The sequence below is a fragment of the Puma concolor genome, chromosome D2 (genome assembly GCF_028749965.1).
Source record: "Puma concolor isolate L17-30 chromosome D2, mPumCon1.1.hap2, whole genome shotgun sequence".
NCBI lineage: Eukaryota > Metazoa > Chordata > Mammalia > Carnivora > Felidae > Puma > Puma concolor.
The window spans coordinates 1348265-1368277 of NC_141677.1; positions in this window are offsets into that span (position 1 = coordinate 1348265).

The following is a 20013-nucleotide window of genomic DNA, read 5'->3' on the forward strand; positions in this document are numbered from 1 at the left end:
GCTGGTCCCATGAAGGGTCTGTGCGGCGGATGCACAGGGCGGTGGGGTGAGCGCTCGCACAGTGTGAGGCTCCTACGTCCGCATTTTGTGATTTTCTGGCTGTTTCGTGTTGTAATAAAGTTTTTACAAATGAAGATGGGCATCCCACCCCACCCCGCTGTGCTGTAAATACTTACGTACGCATCTTCCCTCTTCGGTGTCTCTCAGTGCCGGGTTGATGCTTTGTAACAGACAGTTAGAACCCACAATGTAATACTAATAACAACAATCTATTAACAGTCTAATAACTTCCATCTATTGATCATTCTATGTACCTGGTACAGCTGCCCCCCAGCCCCTAAACCCCGCACCCAACCACCCAGCCCAGCCTGGGACGTTTCTTTAGGCAAAAAGGCTTATAACCGCAAATCTTACTTCTTTCGTCAGTTATCAGCCCCCTGAGAAGCCCCATCTGTGTCCTCTGGTCTCTGAAGGCACAGTGACTGTAACTTTTCTGAGTCCGGCTGCCACCCCCAGGCTGTCCTTGCTGGGTGTCTCCAGGGCAAGAGACAAAGCCACAGGTACAAACCGGGAGATTCCCTCCGTCAGCCCCCACCCCCACTTGCTGTCCGCTTTAAGTGTCCCCCCCTCAAAGTGTTGCTTCCCAAACATTTGCCCAGATTACATTGGTATCTGGATGATGATTATTTCAACTGGGGCTACTTTTAGGAAAAGCCAAAAGATTTTGGGGTGGCTCGGTGACTAATTTCTGATTTTAGTCGTGTGTTTGACAGCATATAAATCCCAGGTGACACCACACTCTTGTTAAGAGAGTAGTTCTGAAGAGTAAACAATGCCCCGACTTTGCCAAGTGTATTTCTGTAGGGAAAGTGACGTTAATAATTTTGAGGAAGGGATGGTGATATATGCGCGGAATCATCCAGAGTGTTTGCTTGCTCAGTCATTTCAAAGAGACCAATCAATAATTACTTTGATTCACTGGGGAAATAACACTACTGAAAATAATTAAATGCATTTGGAACCAGAAGATACATTTGCATTATCACTTTCCACAGTGCAAGTAAGAAGATTGAAGACATTACGAGGCATGCCGTCTTAGAGCACAGAATGTATACATTATACGTGACAATAGGCTGCTTTTGTGCTAATTGTTTCACTCAGCATTTGTCAAATCAATCACATTTTTATACAAGAAATTATTCTTCATTTTTTCCCCTTTATATCCTTCCTTGGTCAAAAAAAATATAAAACGGAGTGGTATTTTTAAAATTTGAACCAAAGTATATAATAATACTATTTTAAAACATATTATCTTTTTTTAAAATGTTTACTTTTGAGAGAGAGACAGACCATGAGCAGGGGAGGGGCAGAGAGAGACGGAGACACAGAATCCAAAGCAGGCTCCAGGCTCCGAGCTGTCAGCACACAGCCCAACATGGGGCTTGACGTCATGAGCCGTGAGATCATGACCTGAGCCAAAGTTGGACGCTCAACCGACTGAGCCACCCAGGCATCCCGTACTATTCTAATTTTTAATGTTTATTTATTTTTGAGAGAGAGAGAGAGTGCAAGCAGGGGAGGGGCAGAGAGAGAGGGAGACACAGAAGCCGAAAGAGGCTCCAGGCTCCGAGCTGTCAGCACAGAGCCCAAACACGGGGCCTGAACCCACGAACAGTGAGATCATGACCTGAGCGGAGGTCCGACACTTAACCGACTGAGCCACCCAGGCGTCCAAAAAAACATACTTTCTATGATTTCCAATAAATTTTGTTTTTTCTCTACATTTACCTGTCATTAATCCTCCATATAACGGGCCATTCATATCATGAAAGGCTTAAAAACAAATATTTTGGTTACAGTCAGATGTACCAGATAGCCAAAGGACGATATATGTAATAAAAAAAAATCATAAGGTAAATAAAATTGTTAGAATTTAGCTTTCAGCAAAGTTTCACAAGACATTGTAATCGTACCACATTTTTCTTTTTCTGAGAATACAGTCTATTATCTCCAGCTTCTTTTGTAGTTAAATTTGAGACTTTATCTGGGTGTTGCAAAAGATATGGACAGAAATTTCTTATCTCCTTTTAAACTCAGCCCTTCTAACATCTCACATGAGTCTTAAGTTCTTTCTTTAAAATTTTCACCAGAATTTGGAGATATGTGTCCCCAGTGATGGAGCCACTATCGAGAGCACTTTCAGCCTGGCTCTGCGGTGATCATACAGAGCAATTTCCCACTCCCCAAACCACCAGCCACGCGTTAAACATCTACCAGAACGGTACGCAAAAACCTTGTCGTGGGAGGTGGCAAAGACTTCGGGCTAATTGTCTTCACACCTGAGCCAGACGTGTCCTGACCAGAAGGAAAGGAATGTCCTGGCAACATGCCAGATCTCGGGCTGTGCCCTCTGAAGATAATCTCACCACCGTTGTTGATTCTAATTATTGCGACATGCCTTTTTCTTTTGAAATCTTGTCTTGGGAAAGATTACATTGGAGGTCTGTTACCTAGCACATGCTAACTTAGTAGATTGGATTTGCTAATTTTAGCCCATTTTCATGAATATGCACTTCCAGGAAGAGACAGAATGTCCATATTCTCAATTGCATATGTGACTAGCTGAGTTTAGTCAAACTCGGCGCTTCTGGATTTCTGTTCTCTGTAGACTTAAGCTTCTTAACATGGGTTGTCCTTCTTACATTTCAGCATAATAAATATGCCTAAACTTAGTTGTGTAGAGGAAAATAGATGCATTTGTTCATAGGTTCTGAGGATTAGAAACTTAGAAAGGACAGAGAGGAAGTACCTGTTTTTTTTTTAATTTTCTATTTAATGTTTATTGATTTTTGAGAGCGAGAGAGAGACAGAGACAGAGCATGAGCAGGAGAGGTGCAGAGAGAGAGGGAGACACAGGATATGAATCAGGCTCCGGGCTCTGAGCTGTCAGCATAGATCCTGTTGTGAGGCTCAACTCACAAACTGTGAGATCGTGACCTAAGGTGAGTCGGCTGTTCACCCGACTGAGCCCCCAGGTCCCCCAGGAAGTACCTGTTTCTGCCCAAGATTCCTCTGCCCCGAAGATTTAGAGTCTGGAGGTGACTTGGTCTTCACCCAAAGACTGGGCCCCAACCACAGATCCTACCACACACGGCCACTCTGTGCCGATTGGCCTTCTTCCAGTTTGATGGCCTGGGCCAGGCAGACTTCTCACAGCACAGTTCAGAGTCTCAAGCACGAGGATTCTAGAAAGCAAGGTGGAAGATGTATGAAGACTTTGGTTTTTAGTTGAAGTATAGTTAGCATACAATATCATGTTCATTCCAGGCGTACAACGTAGTGACTCAGTGATTATATATGTTAGGAAATGCTCACCACCATGTTACCGTCTGTCAGCACACAAAGTCTTTACAACATTATTATTACCATTATTATTATTATTGTTATTATTATTGTAATTTAGAGAGAGAAAGAGCGTGAGCACAGCAGAGGAGGGGCAGAGGGAGAAAGAGAATCCTAAGCAGGCTCCGCAGAAAGCAGGGCTAGATCCCATGACCCTGGGATCATGACACGAGCGGATGTCAAGAGTCAGACACTTGGGGCACCCAGGTGGCTCCATTGGTTGAGCGTCAGACTGTTGATTTCAGCTCTGGTCATGATCTCATCGTCGCAAGATTGGGCTCCGCACTGGGCTTGGAACCCACTTAAGATTCTCTCTCTGCCCTCCTCGGCTCAGATGCGCTCGTGTGCTCTCTCTATCTCTCAAACAAACAAACAAACAAACAAAAAAAGAGTCGGACACTTAACCGATGGAGCCACACCACACAATATTATTGATTATATTCCCCACGCTTTACTTTCATCTCCATGACTTATTTATTTGATAGCTGGGAAGTGCTGGGCCTTTTCACCACTTCACCAACTTCACCCAGCCCCCAACCCCCTCCCCTCTATCAGCCACCTGTTGATCCTCTGTATCTGTGATCTGTTTCTGTTTTTTGTGTGTTTGTTTTCTGTTTTCGACTTCACATACAAGTGAAATCTAACAGTATCTGTCTTCTTCAAAACATATCAAGTTTAATGACCTGGCCAACCATTGTCACTGCTGCACATTCTATGGGTCACAAGAGAATCACAGCCCACTCAGAATCGAGGAGCAGGGGTTTTGACCCCCTATCGCTGAAAGGGAGGATACCAAGAAACTTGTGATTGTTTACTGCAGAACCGTCATAGTTGGGAACCCCGCGAGCGTCTCGAATCATACGAATCACCTACATTATATGTAGGATGTGTTATGTATGTGCATTTTCGTTTCTGGGCGGGGTTGAAATATTCATCCCACAAGTCAACAGCAGAATAAGAAAACCTCAAGTATTATTGTTGTGACTGCCTCTGCGGTTATAACATTAGTAAATTGAGAACTACTGCTCACACCCCTTTAGTACATAATATATCTAAAGTAGTTCCCTAAAAAGACCTGCGATAGTGTAGAGGTTTAAATGGGTACAAATCAAAATACAAATAAATGCTAAGGGAAAAGCCCTTGGAGAATGCAATCATCAGCCACCTAGCCAAAGATGCTAGTAGGTAAGCTGTGTATAAAATGCCTGGATAAACGTAGTTTCTCTACTTTGTGTCTGGTGCTTCAATGACATTAACAGCTCAAAGAATTTTTCTTCAGAAGTCCAGAGCCCATTCTTAACAAAAATGGTTTCACCCCCCCGACCAGGATACTGCTGCCTTTCACATTTCAACAGATGTCTAACATTTTTGAAGCCTTAGTGGTCGCTCCCTTTTTATGTGGCTCTTTTTCAAGCCAGAGCCATGCTGATAGATATCGTATATTTTTAACCCACGGCTGATTTCCTTTTTAAAAATTCCTCTTGACTAAGACACAGAGCGTCATTGATAATGGATCCCTGAAGAGCTCCCTATGGTTATCGTGTTCATGGTCGAGCAGGAATTCTTATTTCCTCTTGATAGGGACAGGGGCTGCGATTGTTCAGACACACACAGGACATTGTGTACTTAACGAAACGGACATCGTGAAGCCATTCGCCTGCTGCTTGCCTCTCAAAGACTGAGCAGCTTCTCTTTTCAAGCAAGCTAGCTGACCTAATCGTGCAGCGCACGGAGGTGCCCACATTTAGGCTTGATTATCAAAATCAGAAAATAAACTCCTAATAAGGCAGTGACGGCAGTAATTGTGTGTGCCCATGTCCCATGCGTCACCTTAACTATACAGACATGATCGCTCCAGTTTTTGGGACTGGGGAGGCCCCTGAAGAACGCTGGATCTGAGCTTGCAGAGGAGGCTGGTATCGCACAGGCACACACGAGACGGGGATGGATGCGCCAGGCAGAGAGGCAGGCGGACAAGGGCCGGGGAGCAGACAGAACAGACGGACGACCGCAGGGAAGTGGTTGTAGACACACGGATAGGTTGGGGTCCTGTCCTTTAAGTCCTCGAATGTGGCGTCACAGGCTGCGCCGGCCTCACACCTACACTCCCGCAGCCGTGCACTGCGACCAGCAGCCCGGAGGAAAGTTTGTCCTGGAAGGAAGGGCGACGGCAGGGCCAGACCTGGTTTGACACCTACAGACGAGAGAGCAGATTCCTTGCAGGGATCGTGCCCGGAGGCCCCCACTCCAGATCACCCAAACACGAGGGCGGATTAGAATTATCTGAGAAAATAGGTACAAATAGTGATTTTCCTATCCACTCAACAAGGGGAAAATCCCCACACAGCCACCATTGGTAATATCTTTAGAAAGGTGGTGCCTTTATTACGCACATGAGTGTGTTGCGTGTCTGTTTAGCTACTCAGATTGCCAAAGGCAAGGTTTAGAACTCATCTTTCCAAATAATCACCTAATCAGCAGCTTAAGGAGACGGGCGGATGGAGTGCAGTGAACTCTCACAAAATCAGAAGGGAAAAGGCAATGAAATATTAATATAAAATAAAATAATAAAATAGGAGACAGAAAAGAGCACTGATGAAGACTGAACAATCCTGAAAACCCTGTGTGTTAGGAAGGGAGGCATGGATTCATACGGAAATACGGGGTTTGGTGGGAAGATGCTCTTTGGGGAGGCACGTGGGATTTGAGGTTAGTTTATGCTGAGACGTGTGGCCTCGGGGCTAGAACTGAAGCGAATTTGAACCGTGTTGGGCTAAGTGCTGCTGGGGGCAGGGCGGGGGCCAATTCGAAGATCTTGGCTTCCAATTCATCATCACACATGTAAATACCACCTCATTTCTGCAAGGTGGGGTTTTCCTGACAGAAGGAGATTAAATCAAAGTGTGCGTAATTTAAGTGGGGCCTAATCTGGCATTTTAAGGCTAAACGGATGGAAAGAAGAAAATGTTGATGGAGAGCCAATGAGCTAGACCTCCACAAAAGAGTCATTACGCAGAAATGAAATTCATCTGTGAAGTAACACCTCCAGTGAGGAGCCTGAATTAGAATTAGAAAAGAAAGCGAAAATAGAAGTTGCATCTCATCAAAAGATCCGTCAGGCACTGGTAAAATGATTCTAGACCTGGAAACTACCAATAAATAATAATAATATGAATTTCTAGTGAGATGAGAAATATACGACCGAACATTTCAACCTGCTTGAATTCATGTAGTCCACAGCAACCTTATCTATCATTAATTATCCTCAATTTGTAGGAAACCCGGGGCACATATTGCTTAAGAAAACGCCTCGGGCCTGACATCTTGTAAGTGTTGGGGGTAAAACCAGAATCCAGACAGCATACTCCCAACTGCTGTATCATCATAATTTATTCAAAGGTCACAAATTTGGGATAATGACCCCTCACTGGTTCATCTCCAGAGTGCGCTCAAGTGTTTAAATCTAACAATTTTTAAAATCATTCAAAAGTGCATATTTTTAAAAGTGCCAAAGCAATATAGAGACAGAGAGATGCTGACTCGATGGGAGAGAACCGAGAGCTATCAGACGCCCGCCGTCCCTGAGTTCTGCCTGCAGTGGAAGCTGACGCCACATGTGAACACTTCCTGCCCCGTCAGACCCTCATTCCCAGAACTGTCATCCTTCTCCGAATCTGATGCTCAGAGACATCAGGTCACTTGCTCACGATGACCCCACCAATCAATGATGGAACCTGTCAGCCTGCTTCCAAAGATCACCCTCTGTCCTGTGCACATGTCTCGCTTGGTAACCGGTTCTGGATGTTACTAGTAAATGGTGACCTGTGAAATTTGCAAAGTTCCGTGCACTCACAGAAGATCTGTGCCTTCAAGAAGGTGAATATTTGTATCATTTTAGTTAGCTGTATCAATTTTGCCTCATTACTTCAGAGGGAAAAAAAAAAAAAGATTTTGCTTCTGTTAACCTAGCTGTGCATAGGACAAGATAATAACCCAATGCTGGGTAACATGTTATGTATTGTGTTAACTGTTAGCTATTATGTTATACTTTTTAATTCTTAGATAGCAATATGCTAGATTCAGCAATTATCAAACACTTTGGCAAACCAACGGTTTATTACAAATATATGAAATGTCTTTTTTTAAGTTATGTATTTTGAGAGAGAGAGTGTGTGTGTGAGCAGGGGAGGAGCAGAGAAAGAAAAGAAAGAAAGAAAGAAAGAAAGAAAGAAAGAAAGAAAGAAAGAAAGAAAGAAAGAAAGAAAGAAAGAAAGAGAAAGAAAGAGGAAGGAAGGAAGGAAGGAAGGAAGGAAGGAAGGAAGGAAGGAAGGAAGGAAGGGAGTCCCAAGCAGGCTCCTGCTGTCAGCACAGAGGCAGACACTGGGTTCGATATCACGAACCATAAGATCATGACCTGAGCCAAGATCAAGAATTGGATGCTTAACTGACTGAATCACCCAGGAGCCCCAACAAATATATGGGACTTCTTTTAATGCACGTTTTCACTTACAGTTACTGCAGAGAAGAAAATTTGGAGGATTTTTTTCTGAATGTATAAGAATAACTAATGATGTTTCACTTAGGTAAATAAGTATAGGGATTTATATTAGGCAATCCAAGATAGAAGCTATAGAATAATCTAGAGAATTTAGAATAATAACAAGTTGACAAGACTTTTTAGGTATCTATGCAGATGTGTCTTTGTTCTTAGAAAGAGCCTCGTGTGCATATATAAACACTTCAATACTTAAATGCAGCCTGCTCTCCTCAGCCTTTCCTCAACACAAGTGTCTGGGAAAAATCAATTTTTATATTTCGAATTCAGAAAGAGTTCATTTTTACGCATGCCCCAGAGCTCTCTGAATCTAATCCAAATTCTGCATCCTGGTTTGGGAGGATTAGAAAACAGTCTTCGCTCAAACCACAGACTCTTTTGCAACTTGAAACTTCACATTTAACAAGGGCAGAGAGTTTTCTAAGAAAACTAGTCAGTTACTTGGGAAAAAGTGAGATCGTAAACTACCCAGTCATACCGAATGGAGGCAGGCAGGCAGCACCCCACGGCATCTCTGTGTGGTGATGGGAGAGGCAGACTCATTGGCTGTACCATTGGAGCCTTGAGTGCCACACGGTATATGCCGCCTTTATAACATTTCCTACTTGCTCATTATGACAAATATCTGATAATGGTGTATATGTAGCTATAACATCGTAATTACACATAATCTAATCTGCAACATGGTCTATATTATCATATATCATACATAATTACATATGTAGTTTTATGTAGCTATAGATATAAAAATGAAAATTATGTACACAGTTTTATAGAACTAGAAAGATACAAGTGAACAATGCCACCCTCCTCTGCATTATTCTCTCTTGTGTATAAATAAACTTTCCTTAATCATCAATTAGTTTTAAATACACATGTAACTTCCTGTCAGGCTTTTAAAAAACATATTCGTAATTCTAATTTTTCTCATATGTCTAACTACTCTTGAAAACCATGGTATTCAATACCATCCTAATATTCTAGAAGCTATTTCCTCATTTCTTTACTGTTGGACAATTTTTGCATCCAAGAATCTTACTATAAGAATTGCTACAACAAATAATCATGTATGTATATATTTGTGTGAAATTCTCATTATTCTTGAAAATTGAGTTTTAGAATAGTGCTGCATTTTTAATTATATATATCACCTGTAAGAGTGTTCACTCTTATTTATATATTTTTAAATAACCTTATTTATATTTTAATAGTAAGTAATCTCGATCCAAACTGGATATACATTTTGCAATTAAATTTAAAAATATATATTTCACATTATGAGACCGTGGAGGTTTATCACAAAAACTGATATTCCCTCTCATAGCTGCCATACACGCCTTCCACCGCAAGTTTCATAATTTTGATTATTTCTGTTTTTATTTAATCATTAGAGGAGTATAATGGTTGCTTTTAAAATACTAAATAATGTAATCACTCAATTAATTTTTGTGATCTGTGAAGCATAGGCTTCAGGTCTTGTCATCAGCTGTGAGCTGACGACTCAGTTTGCTTATATCCTCCTGGCCCGACTTTCACCTGCTCACCCTATTTTCAGGAGTCTGTTGTTATTTTTTTTTCTTTGAGCGATTATAGATCTAAATACTGCATTTAGACCTCTATTTCTTGTGCCATCCATTTTAGCTGATGTCTTTAAATCTCTTTTTATACGAAGAGGAGATGTGCCTCCTAAAATTGCCTTCTGCATTTTTCCCCTTTAAATTTCCTGGTTTCCATCACTTGTATTTTTTTTTTGAAATTCTTTTTTTTTTTTTTTTCAACATTTATTTATTTTTGGGACAGAGAGAGACAGAGCATGAACGGGGGAGGGGCAGAGAGAGAGGGAGACACAGAATCCGAAACAGGCTCCAGGCTCTGAGCTGTCAGCCCAGAGCCCGACGCGGGGCTCGAACTCGCGGACCGCGAGATCGTGACCTGGCTGAAGTCGGACGCCCAACCGACTGCGCCACCCAGGCGCCCCGCATCACTTGTATTTTTAATTGTACAAGTGACAATTTTTTCTATGCTTTCTCTCGAATGTTGCTAAAAATTAAACATTGAATTAATAGCATTTATGTTATTAGGAGTATATAAACAGATGGATACATAAGAAAAAATATAACAGATCTGCAAGAGTGTCCAATATCAGACACACGGATATTCCGGATAGAGATGAGAGCTGGCGAGACTGACTGGGTCACTCAGTGTCTGCGATGAAAATCTGGAAATTTCAAAATAACATGGTATAAAGAAAGAAAGTCCTAAAAGATCCCAGGAAGGAGGAAATTTTTTTTTAAAAAAATGCACTTCCAGGGGCGCCTGGGTGGCGCAGTCGGTTAAGCGTCCGACTTCAGCCAGGTCACGATCTCACGGTCCGCGAGTTCGAGCCCCGTGTCGGGCTCTGGCCTGATGGCTCAGAGCCTGGAGCCTGTTTCCGATTCTGTGTCTCCCTCTCTCTCTGCCCCTCCCCCGTTCATGCTCTGTCTCTCTCTGTCCCAAGAATAAATAAACGTTGGAAAAAAAAAAAATTTAAAAAAAAAAAAAAATGCACTTCCAAATTGTCAGTCAGTGTTAGGGTCAAATGCAAATGTTTTCAGCCATGGAAGAACACAAAAATTACTCTCCATGCATCTATTCTTATAAAGTTACTTCAGGATATGCTCCAGAAACCCAGGAATAAACCAGTAAATTCTTAAAAAGCGAATAAACTAATTTGAACAATCCCTCCCCAGAGAACCTAAACATTCATCGTTCTGTGAATTTTCTTCATTACTTTCGGGATTCGGATTAACTTTTTCTTTGATTACATTTTGGAATCAAAGAAGCAGTTAAATCCAAACATTGAGTGACTGGTCCAGACTGGATCTGGAGAACAGAGGGCTCCAAGCGGGGGCGGGGGGAGGGGGTGACATACGAGGAGAAAGGAATCCAAGTGATTTGATAGTCTCCTTGAGACTGTACTATGGAACAGGCAGTACAGTTCAAGACACAATGGAAGACTCACATGTAATGGGAGGGTCTAAAGGATATCAGAACTGCTGGGAGCTTAGGAGGTGGGAAATTATTTAAGAATGAAGAGCAAATCACCAAGAGAGGCATTAGTAGACCGATTAGCAATGGGGCAGCTACCATGAGAAGGACTGGGTGAGCACTGTGTTAAGTTCTATAGAGACAAAATATGCACGTGGATTTAGATGAACACTAGAAGTTAAAAGCCATGAATTCTGACAACGTAATAACATAATAAGAAGGATAAATATGCTGTGGAGTGGTGATGCCGTTGTCTTCTCCCCTCTGGATGGACACACTTGGCAAAAGCTTGGGTTAGGAGAGAGCCTTCGGCCATCTGGCAGTCAAGTGGCCAGTGAAACTTGTCTTCTACAGGAAGGAGAGTAGGGAGATGGCTCTTAGGACGGACAGGCTCCAAGACAGCACATTGAGAAGGGTCTTATCCCACAAAGTAATGGTAATGTCCCTCAGTCAGTTTGTTTAATCTCCTTAGAGAAACAAACACAGTTTGTTTTTTGTCCAGGTGCAAAACAAAGGATCTGGCCAACGGTCAGTTTCATTATCTGATGGAAGGAGGAAGTGCGAACAGCCACCGACATTGTAAGCAATCCTCACACTCCCGGCCTCCCTCCCGTGCACAATCTCTGTGTCTGCCTCCCCATGGGTGTGTGGGAGCACTGAGCTTCCTCCCATAATGCTCAGCTCCACAGACTTGTGACTCTGTGGCCTCCATTCTGCAGTCCATCAATGCCTTAACATGTATCTGTTGTCTGTAGATGATAAACTAGTGTTTCCACAGAAATAATATTTAATCAAATCTCCCCTGTTCACAAAAACAGAATCAGTGATAAAGTCCACTACTTAAGTATATACTAATCCCCTCTACCTGCAAATTAGACATTTAACATCTCTGAGAAGAGATGAGGAGACAACAGAAAAAGGTAAAAGGGTGGTTGATGGGGAAAAGGGGACAACAAAAAAATTGTGGAAATGAAGAGCAATGTGGAATGATCAGAGGAGAGGGCTGTGCAAATGGGAGGGGTGTGCAGGGGGAGAATGTAGGAAAATGTACAAATTAGGAAAAAATTAACAAAAGGAAATCAAATTTAATAAAGGTTTAAATTACTACAGAGAAAATGACAGACATAAATGAGGCAACCAGAAGTATTATCTAAATAGTAGGGGCCATAGAATAACTAAAACAATGAAAGAAAAATAATTAACACAAAGACTTAAGTCAAGAAATGAGTTTCAGAATCAAAAGAACACTGGAGGGTGCAGGTTCCAGGACGACAAAATACCTGGTGAGTGATGGAAACAGAAGGGCACAGGTGCTAGCCGCTCAGTCAGTAGAGCATGAGACTCTTGACTTTGGCTCAGGTCACGATCTTGTGGTTTGTGGGTTCAAACGCTGAGTCAGGCTCTGTGCTGAGAGCACAGATCCTGTTTGGGATTCTCTCTCTCACTCTCTCTCTGCCCCTCCCCTGCTCGTGCGTGCACGGGCTCTCTCAAAATAAATAAACTTTACAAACAAAACAAAACACACACACACAAAGAGGACATAAACTAGTGAAGTTACTAAACTTCAAAAGATCGAGAATTCTTTTTGCACCAGGTTATTCACACAGGGTCTCAGACTTCCACGAAGTATCAGAAAACAGTCAGATACCTATACAATCCTCAAGCAAAGAGACTGAGGCCAACCATTTTATACACACCCAAACTCTTTTTCAAAAATGTAAAGTCGGTGAAATTTTGTTGTATACAGTAACCCAGAGAATATTATTATCCTGTGTCCTTCTGGAATAGCCTGCTGGAAGGGATTCACCCAACTGGTAGGGTTCTGGAAGAGATACAATCAGAGGAGTGAGCAGCGAACACGCTTGCTGGAGGAACCAAGACGAAAACAAATGTGAGGATTTCGTTAAATGTGTAAACTCTCATCACAGAGAAGACGCGGACCACCTGTGTTGAAAGGTGAGGCGGAAGGTTGGAAGATTGTGTAGCGAGGCTGGTTTTCTCGTCTTTGTCAGCTACGAACAGATTTCATCGATACTCTGATAAATCAAGTCATAGAGCAATAAACATAGATACTCTCTGAAAACTAAGAGTAGGAAGACGATAAAGAATTCAAATCATAGTAATACGCTGCCCAGGGTCTCCCCAGGCTGAAATCAAGGTATTGGCTGGGGCCACGGTTTTGTATGAGGCTTGAGGTCCTCCTTCAGACTCACTGGTGCCCGTAGAACTTGCTTCCTTGAGGAGGATGCCGAGAGCTCCATTTTCTCTCCGGTTGGCAGGTCCCAATGTCCAGGAGCCACTCGGAGTTCCTCTGCACGTGGCTTCCAGAGGTCTGTCGCTACATGGCAACTTACCGCTTCTTCCAGATTCCTGGAGAGTGTCTGCCAGTGTTTCTTGTCCCTTTTAAGGGGTCATCTATCAGGCCAGACGCACCAGGATATCCCAATTAACTCAGGGGCAGACTGGTCAGAAATCTGAATAACATCTGCAAACCTTTGCCATAGAATGTAAAATTGTCATAAGAATGATATTCCATCATATTTACATACTCTGCCCACACTCAAGAGAAAGGGAACGGAGAGTCCCTGAGTCATTGGAGGCATCTTACAATTCTGTTGACCACCGATGTATTTTACTTGAAAAAATCAAAATGATTTTGTATATTCTATGCGTATATACACACAAGTCATTTTCACAATAATCCAATAACTTGGAAGGAGTATTTTTTACTACTCTTTACTCTTCTATACCTGAATGTACGTCCTATTAAAATGTTTTAAATGGGGTTATATAACTGCTTATTAAGCAAATTTTGAAATAGCGATTTCACCCATCGTTTTAATGTTCACAGACGGAGATAGCCTATAATTCAAATTACGTTTTAAGCAAATTATGCACTTTGGTGTTTGAACTTGTTTCATACTGTTGATAATCATGAGAAGTTTGCCTCGGGCTAATTCAAACTTCCTGGCCCCTCACATTCCCAGCCCCAGTTTAGTGGGGTCACAAGCCACAGGACACACACTTTCACATAAACCACATCATCCACATACAAATTTACAGCTGTTTCTGAGGTGGGAGTTAGAACCACGTTAAATTGATTTTATATATTAGGGTTGGAATACAGCTCTGGAATAAGTGTTTAATTACTAATAAGGAACCATTAGTCTTGCTACCTGTGTGCATATTTTCCTCAGGTGATTGTTTGGTAATTTGATTCATCTCGTACCATCAGCAGGATGGCCATGGAGAAATTAATTCATAAAATGCCTTTTCCTTGCCCCAATTATCTTCACAGTTACAGATACATTATACACTCTTCAATTCTTGCTACTTAATAGTTCTCGACTGAGTCATAACTAAAGGAGAAATTGTTTCTTTATTACAAATGATGTTACAAGGTCCCTTGGCAATAGACTTACATAAAGCAAAAGGGTTTCATCAGAGAGCATATTTAACTAAATGGCAATTTTTCTATGTATCCACATTGTTCATTATCTAATTATTAGTTGTTGAATTGTTTATTGCTTTTTTTCGTGATGATTAGTGTCAAAGAATTTAATGCTGACAGGGACTTCTGCATCGTGCGGTACGAGGTTGTCCCCAGGTTGTCCCACAAGTTACCCGCGACGTGTCCCCGCCCAGGCACCATTCTATTTCACCTAATTTCATCAGTGATGGATAAAACACCATGCTCACTGCAGCCATTTCTACCATCGAACCCCTACGATTATTCGCAATCTACTTCCTACTTTGGCAGAAATCTTGTGCATCGTGTCCGGGTCAACCTTCTGGAGGAAGACCAATGTATTTACGCTTACATCCGATCCTACGTGTTCAGACCCAGTTTTCACCCCAAAGGCTCATTTTCTCAGGGCTTCTTCCTCTTGGTTCTTTGAAGCACTCAGTTGCCTATTCTGCACCCTGTCCGTGGCTCCCAGCTTGCTCCTCCCAGCAAGGCAGAGAAAACAATCAAGTTTATAGGCTCACAAACTGGTAGCACCCAAGCCAACTCCTAAAAGCCATCAGGAGAATGAGCACTATTTCTAAGCAAGGGATAGTTTTATGTGGCGATTCCAGTCAGATATAGATTCATGAGCACTTGATTCACTGACACTGTTCTTACATGAGAAGCATGCCCAAGGTACTTAAGAAATTACCCACATGAAGGTTCCTGCCGTAGTCCCTTTTGTAGACATGCCAGAGCTTTCCCCTTCGACCCCCCCCCCTTCTCCCCTGCACAGGGGCTCCTGGGCACCTGTTAGCCCTTCCCTGAGCTGTTGTGAGTTCAGAGTATCAGGTCATGCATCTGTTGGTAACAGATTTTCATAGATACCTTTTCTCAGTACCTTTTGGACTGTGACAAATATTACCTCGTGCACGTCATAATATTTTGTATCAGCTAATTAAATATGCTGCATTAATATATATAAACATTTTCCTTATAGTATCTTTCACCAAATGCAATGTATACATTTAAAAGGTAACCAAATGACTGACCTCTCTTGTTACAATAAATTACATCTAAACCAGTATTAACCACCTAGTTCCCTCACTATTAGTTTTGGATTCAAATACTGGTTACACCACCATCAGCAAGATGGCCATGGAAAATTAATTCCATAAAATGGTGATTAGGAATATACATCACTTAGTTTAATATGAAGACTAAAAAGGGCATGCCTGGGTAGCTCAGTCGGTTAAGAGTCTGACTTCGGCTCAGGTCATGATCTCAGGGTTCGTGGGTTCGAGTCCCACATCGGGCTCTGTGCTGACAGCTCAGAGCCTGGAGCCTGCCTTGGATTCTGTGTCTCTCTCTCTCTCTGCCCCTTCCCCTGCTTGTGCTCTGTCTCTCTCTCTCAAAAATAAATAAGCATCAAAAAAAATTTTTTTTTAACCTGAAGACTAAAGGTAACAGGTATGAAATCACCTAAAACAGCACCTTGATTGAGGTGAGTGCTTCGCATGTTCTTGTTTGTCATCTGAACGCCCTCCTTCTCTTCCTGTTTCTACTTGTTCGGCCAAATTGTCAGTATCCAATTTTTGGTTATTTTAGTGCTCTTAATTATGAATGTAGTTCTTTGCTTTTTGTCTGTTCCAATTCATTGTGTGGTTGACCATCCATTTTAGAGCGGTAATGTCATTTTGAGTTCGAATTATATTTAACAAAATTTATCTTTTTCGGTTTTGAGTCACTCACGGATTGGATAGGCGTGCCTTTTCATTTTCACCCCAGTCAGTCCTGAGCGTGATGCCTATTCTAGTGCCATGGACAGACACTGTTCGTCCCCACCAGCCCAAGCCTGTTCTGATGTATTTACCGTGACAGGAAATGTCCATCCCACGTGGTCCCTGAGTGCCATGTTATTACCAGGTTTTACTATTATCCCTTATTCAGCATAGTACTTGCTGATTTAATTGACTGTTTCCTCCAAAAAGAGGCTTTGTCCCCTGAGGTCAAGGAACACACCCTGCTCACAATCCTGTCCCCTTGTCCAGGGGGCACAAAGTAGGTTATCGACATGGTTGTTGCCTTTTCCTACTTACCTCTTTCCAAACTGATGGGGACCCACTTACCAACTCTTTCTCCAATCACAAAGCAGTTTCACATCAAAATTATTGAAATTTCAAACACTCTGCTGTCAATTTTGCTCTTTGATCAACATATGAAAGTACAAAAAGATATCATTTTCCCTTTTTTTGTCATTACTGGACTTCTAGGAATAATTCCACAACTAATAACAACGTTGATGACCCTTGCTCCTTGGTTGTCTGTATTTTTTTAAGTCTCCTTGGTCACAATCTCTGTTTATTTGACTTCCTAGTGCTGCATTCAAACTAAAGACCAAATTCATGGTATAGAAATTATCTGATATAAAAACAGAAGTAAAATTTCGAAAGTATTTTACTGTGATTTCAGGACAGGTTGAAGAGAAGTGATGGAATCGAACTGAGTAAGGAGACAAAGGAATATAAACCCATTTACATGGCCAGATTGGGCAACTTCTCCAGGAAGAAAAATTGATAATGATCAGCACAGAAAACATAGAGTTGAGGAGAATCTTAAGACATTCTATGATGTTTAACAGGAAATAATAAAGGTACAAACATGAAGAGACTGAAAGTCACGAGCGTAGACTAAAGAGAACCAGTCTCCAGAGGGTCCATCTTATGTGATAAGAAGACAAGAGCTTTATTCGAAGACGCAAGAGAATAGAATGTACTGACTGGAAGACAATACATTTCAAATCAAGAAGTTCACTCCAAAATTAATTCCACATGGATTTGCAAATAAATGTTAGAACCGCTTAAAATCAAAAAGAAAATAAACAGAATCATTTTCAGCTTTCTATAAAAGCAAAATAAGAATTTTGAAAAGTGGTAGACAAAACCAAATATAACATTATACGAAACAGTATTAATATGAATGACTGCCACTCAAGAAATTAATTACAATTGGTGAGCTCTGTGTAGTCTTTAATCTTCTCATTAATGTCAGTTAAGAATCCCAATGCCCTTTCTAACTTTGAGAATTCTTTAACGGCTTACTGTTTACCTGCCTGATATATTTTCTCTATATTCTACTTAAAATATGAATTGTTTTTCTTTTGTTTATTTTTTCTTTCATTTTATAATAAGGAGGTAGAATAAGCCTTATGGCACCTTCAACATTCTGCTCAAAAATGTCTTTAGCTAAGTCAGCAAATTTGTGAGATGCTTTTCTTACTTTCCACATCACCGCAAGTGACAACGCCCTCCACTACTTCTCCACGGGTCCTTTCCTCCTGAATTCAGTGGTCATTTCTCACACTTCCCGCACTTTCCTTCAAACCCTTTCTAGTAGTTTCCTTAAGGTCCATTATGCTTCCAGCAATATCCAGTCCAACAATCCACACCACACATTTTAGGTTTTGCTTCTTCACACCAAACTCTGTCCTGTTTACTAGTGGATGCAAAGTTCTCCAAATTTAGTGTCATAAATTACCAAGCATCTTACGATGCTCAAGGCTTTTGTGGCTTACGAGTTTAGACAGAGCACAGCGAGGATGCCTTGTCTCTGCTCTATCTCTGGAGACTCAGCTGGAAAGACTCAACCAACCTGGAGTGAGCTGACCAACTAGAGGCTGGAGTCGTGAACACCTCTTTGCTTACGTGGAAGGTGTCTGGGCGGGGATGACACAGACATTTGGCTCAGTCAGACTTGACCAAAGCACCTGCTAGAGGCCTTTCCTAGATGTGGCTTGGGATTCCAGCCAGTCTGCCGGTACCAGGGTAGTCAGAATTCTCACATGGAAGTTAGAGGCTCTGAGAAGTGATGCTCCAGTAAAGACTGAAAGCGTCCTGGCATTTCAGCACCTAGCCTTGCAGAAACACGTGGCCTCATTTGTGCCGTACTCGTGTCACAGCATTCACGAACCAGGCCAGACAGAGGAGCAGGGACACGGACCCCTGACTCTCAGCGTCAGGAACACAATTCGCACACAGGTTTTGTACTCATCAGACATATAACACTGAATTCCCTGATTATTTATAGAGTGAAGTGATTTTTCAGACCGTCATTGCCATATGGATTTCCCCTTTTGTGAAATGTCTATTCAAGGTTTACCTATTTTTGTGAGTTGTCTGCCATTTTGCTACTACTGAGTTGTTTAGATTTATGTCAGAATTTAATCTACCTCCTTCCTATCCACTTATCTCTTATGATGTATGTATATTTTAATCTCTTTATCCTGACTATTTAGTTATTTTTATGACACGTTTGGTCCATGTAAATTTAGTCGGCCATTACTAAAAGTTCGCATTGTTTCTTTGGAAGCGTTTACAATCTTTTTATACTTAATATTCTATAATTTCATGAATCTTTGATTGGGTGTAATTTTTGTCACGGGCAATAGATGAACGCATTCATTCTGAAGCACTTAGTTTTTGTAATTCTCTTGTATTTTTGTTTTAGTTGCCCCTTCAATGTTCTCTGTTTTAACGACATATTTATTAGTATTGTATTGAGCCCCTGGGTTGATCTTTCACTCGTATTTCTCTCTCCCTCTTTGTCTCATGATTTTCAATGGATTATCAAAGTTATTTTTCAAAACATCTAATTAAATATTTTTTCAGCATTTTTTTTTTTAAATTCTAGAGGATTTCTTTTATGTTTTCTGTTGTTCAAAATACTCAATTCTTGCTTTGCGGACGGAACATGTGTTTAGATGTTTCCTTGCATATGATTTAGTTTTTTCTACCACGTGTTTTTCTGCATTTCAAGCAGGGGGAGTGGGGGGCCGAAAGGTGCTGGACACCTCTGAGTTCAACGTGGGGCTTTTCACTCCTGAGTGAGCTTCACCGACGATGTGGGTAACAAAGGCTGGAATAGAAGGCTTTGTCCCTCTATGGCTTACACACCCACGTAAGGAGAAATTCTGGAGGTCAAGTACATGCATACATTTTTTCATACCTTCCAATATTGGCCACTAAGCTAATCCCAATATTTGCAGCCACAAGTTTCATTCGTATCTGTTTCCTGCCTGGCCTTTCGGAGCACCGAGACCCTCTGAGATCTTGCCACAAGGACTTGCTCTTCCCTGATCATAGCCTTTTCCTCGCATTCTTCCAGCCTGCTCTACTGGTTACCAGTGTACTGGTTACTCTCCCTGCCCATTAGACACAGTGACATTTCCGGTGTGCTGCGTTTTCCTTCCACTCCTTCCCGAAATGAAGATGTATACCACTTTTAGGTCTTTCCTCTCATTCAGCGGAATCTTGATCGAGAAGCACGGGTGCGTAGCTCTGCATCTACACTGGGGACTGAGGACCTACGAGCCCCTGAGGACCACTGGAAAAGGAGTAGCCTCTTCATTGCACCTTTGTAAAATCCGAGCAGCGGAGAGTAGCTAAAGTACCGGAGTTCAACGATGGAATGCAGGATGGGGACGAAGAAGGTTTCGAGAACACTGCAGAGCAGTTTTATTGTAGTAGCTGCTCGTCTCATCCCTCCATAAGAGGCGGCTGGGTCACGAAAGCACCGGCTTCAC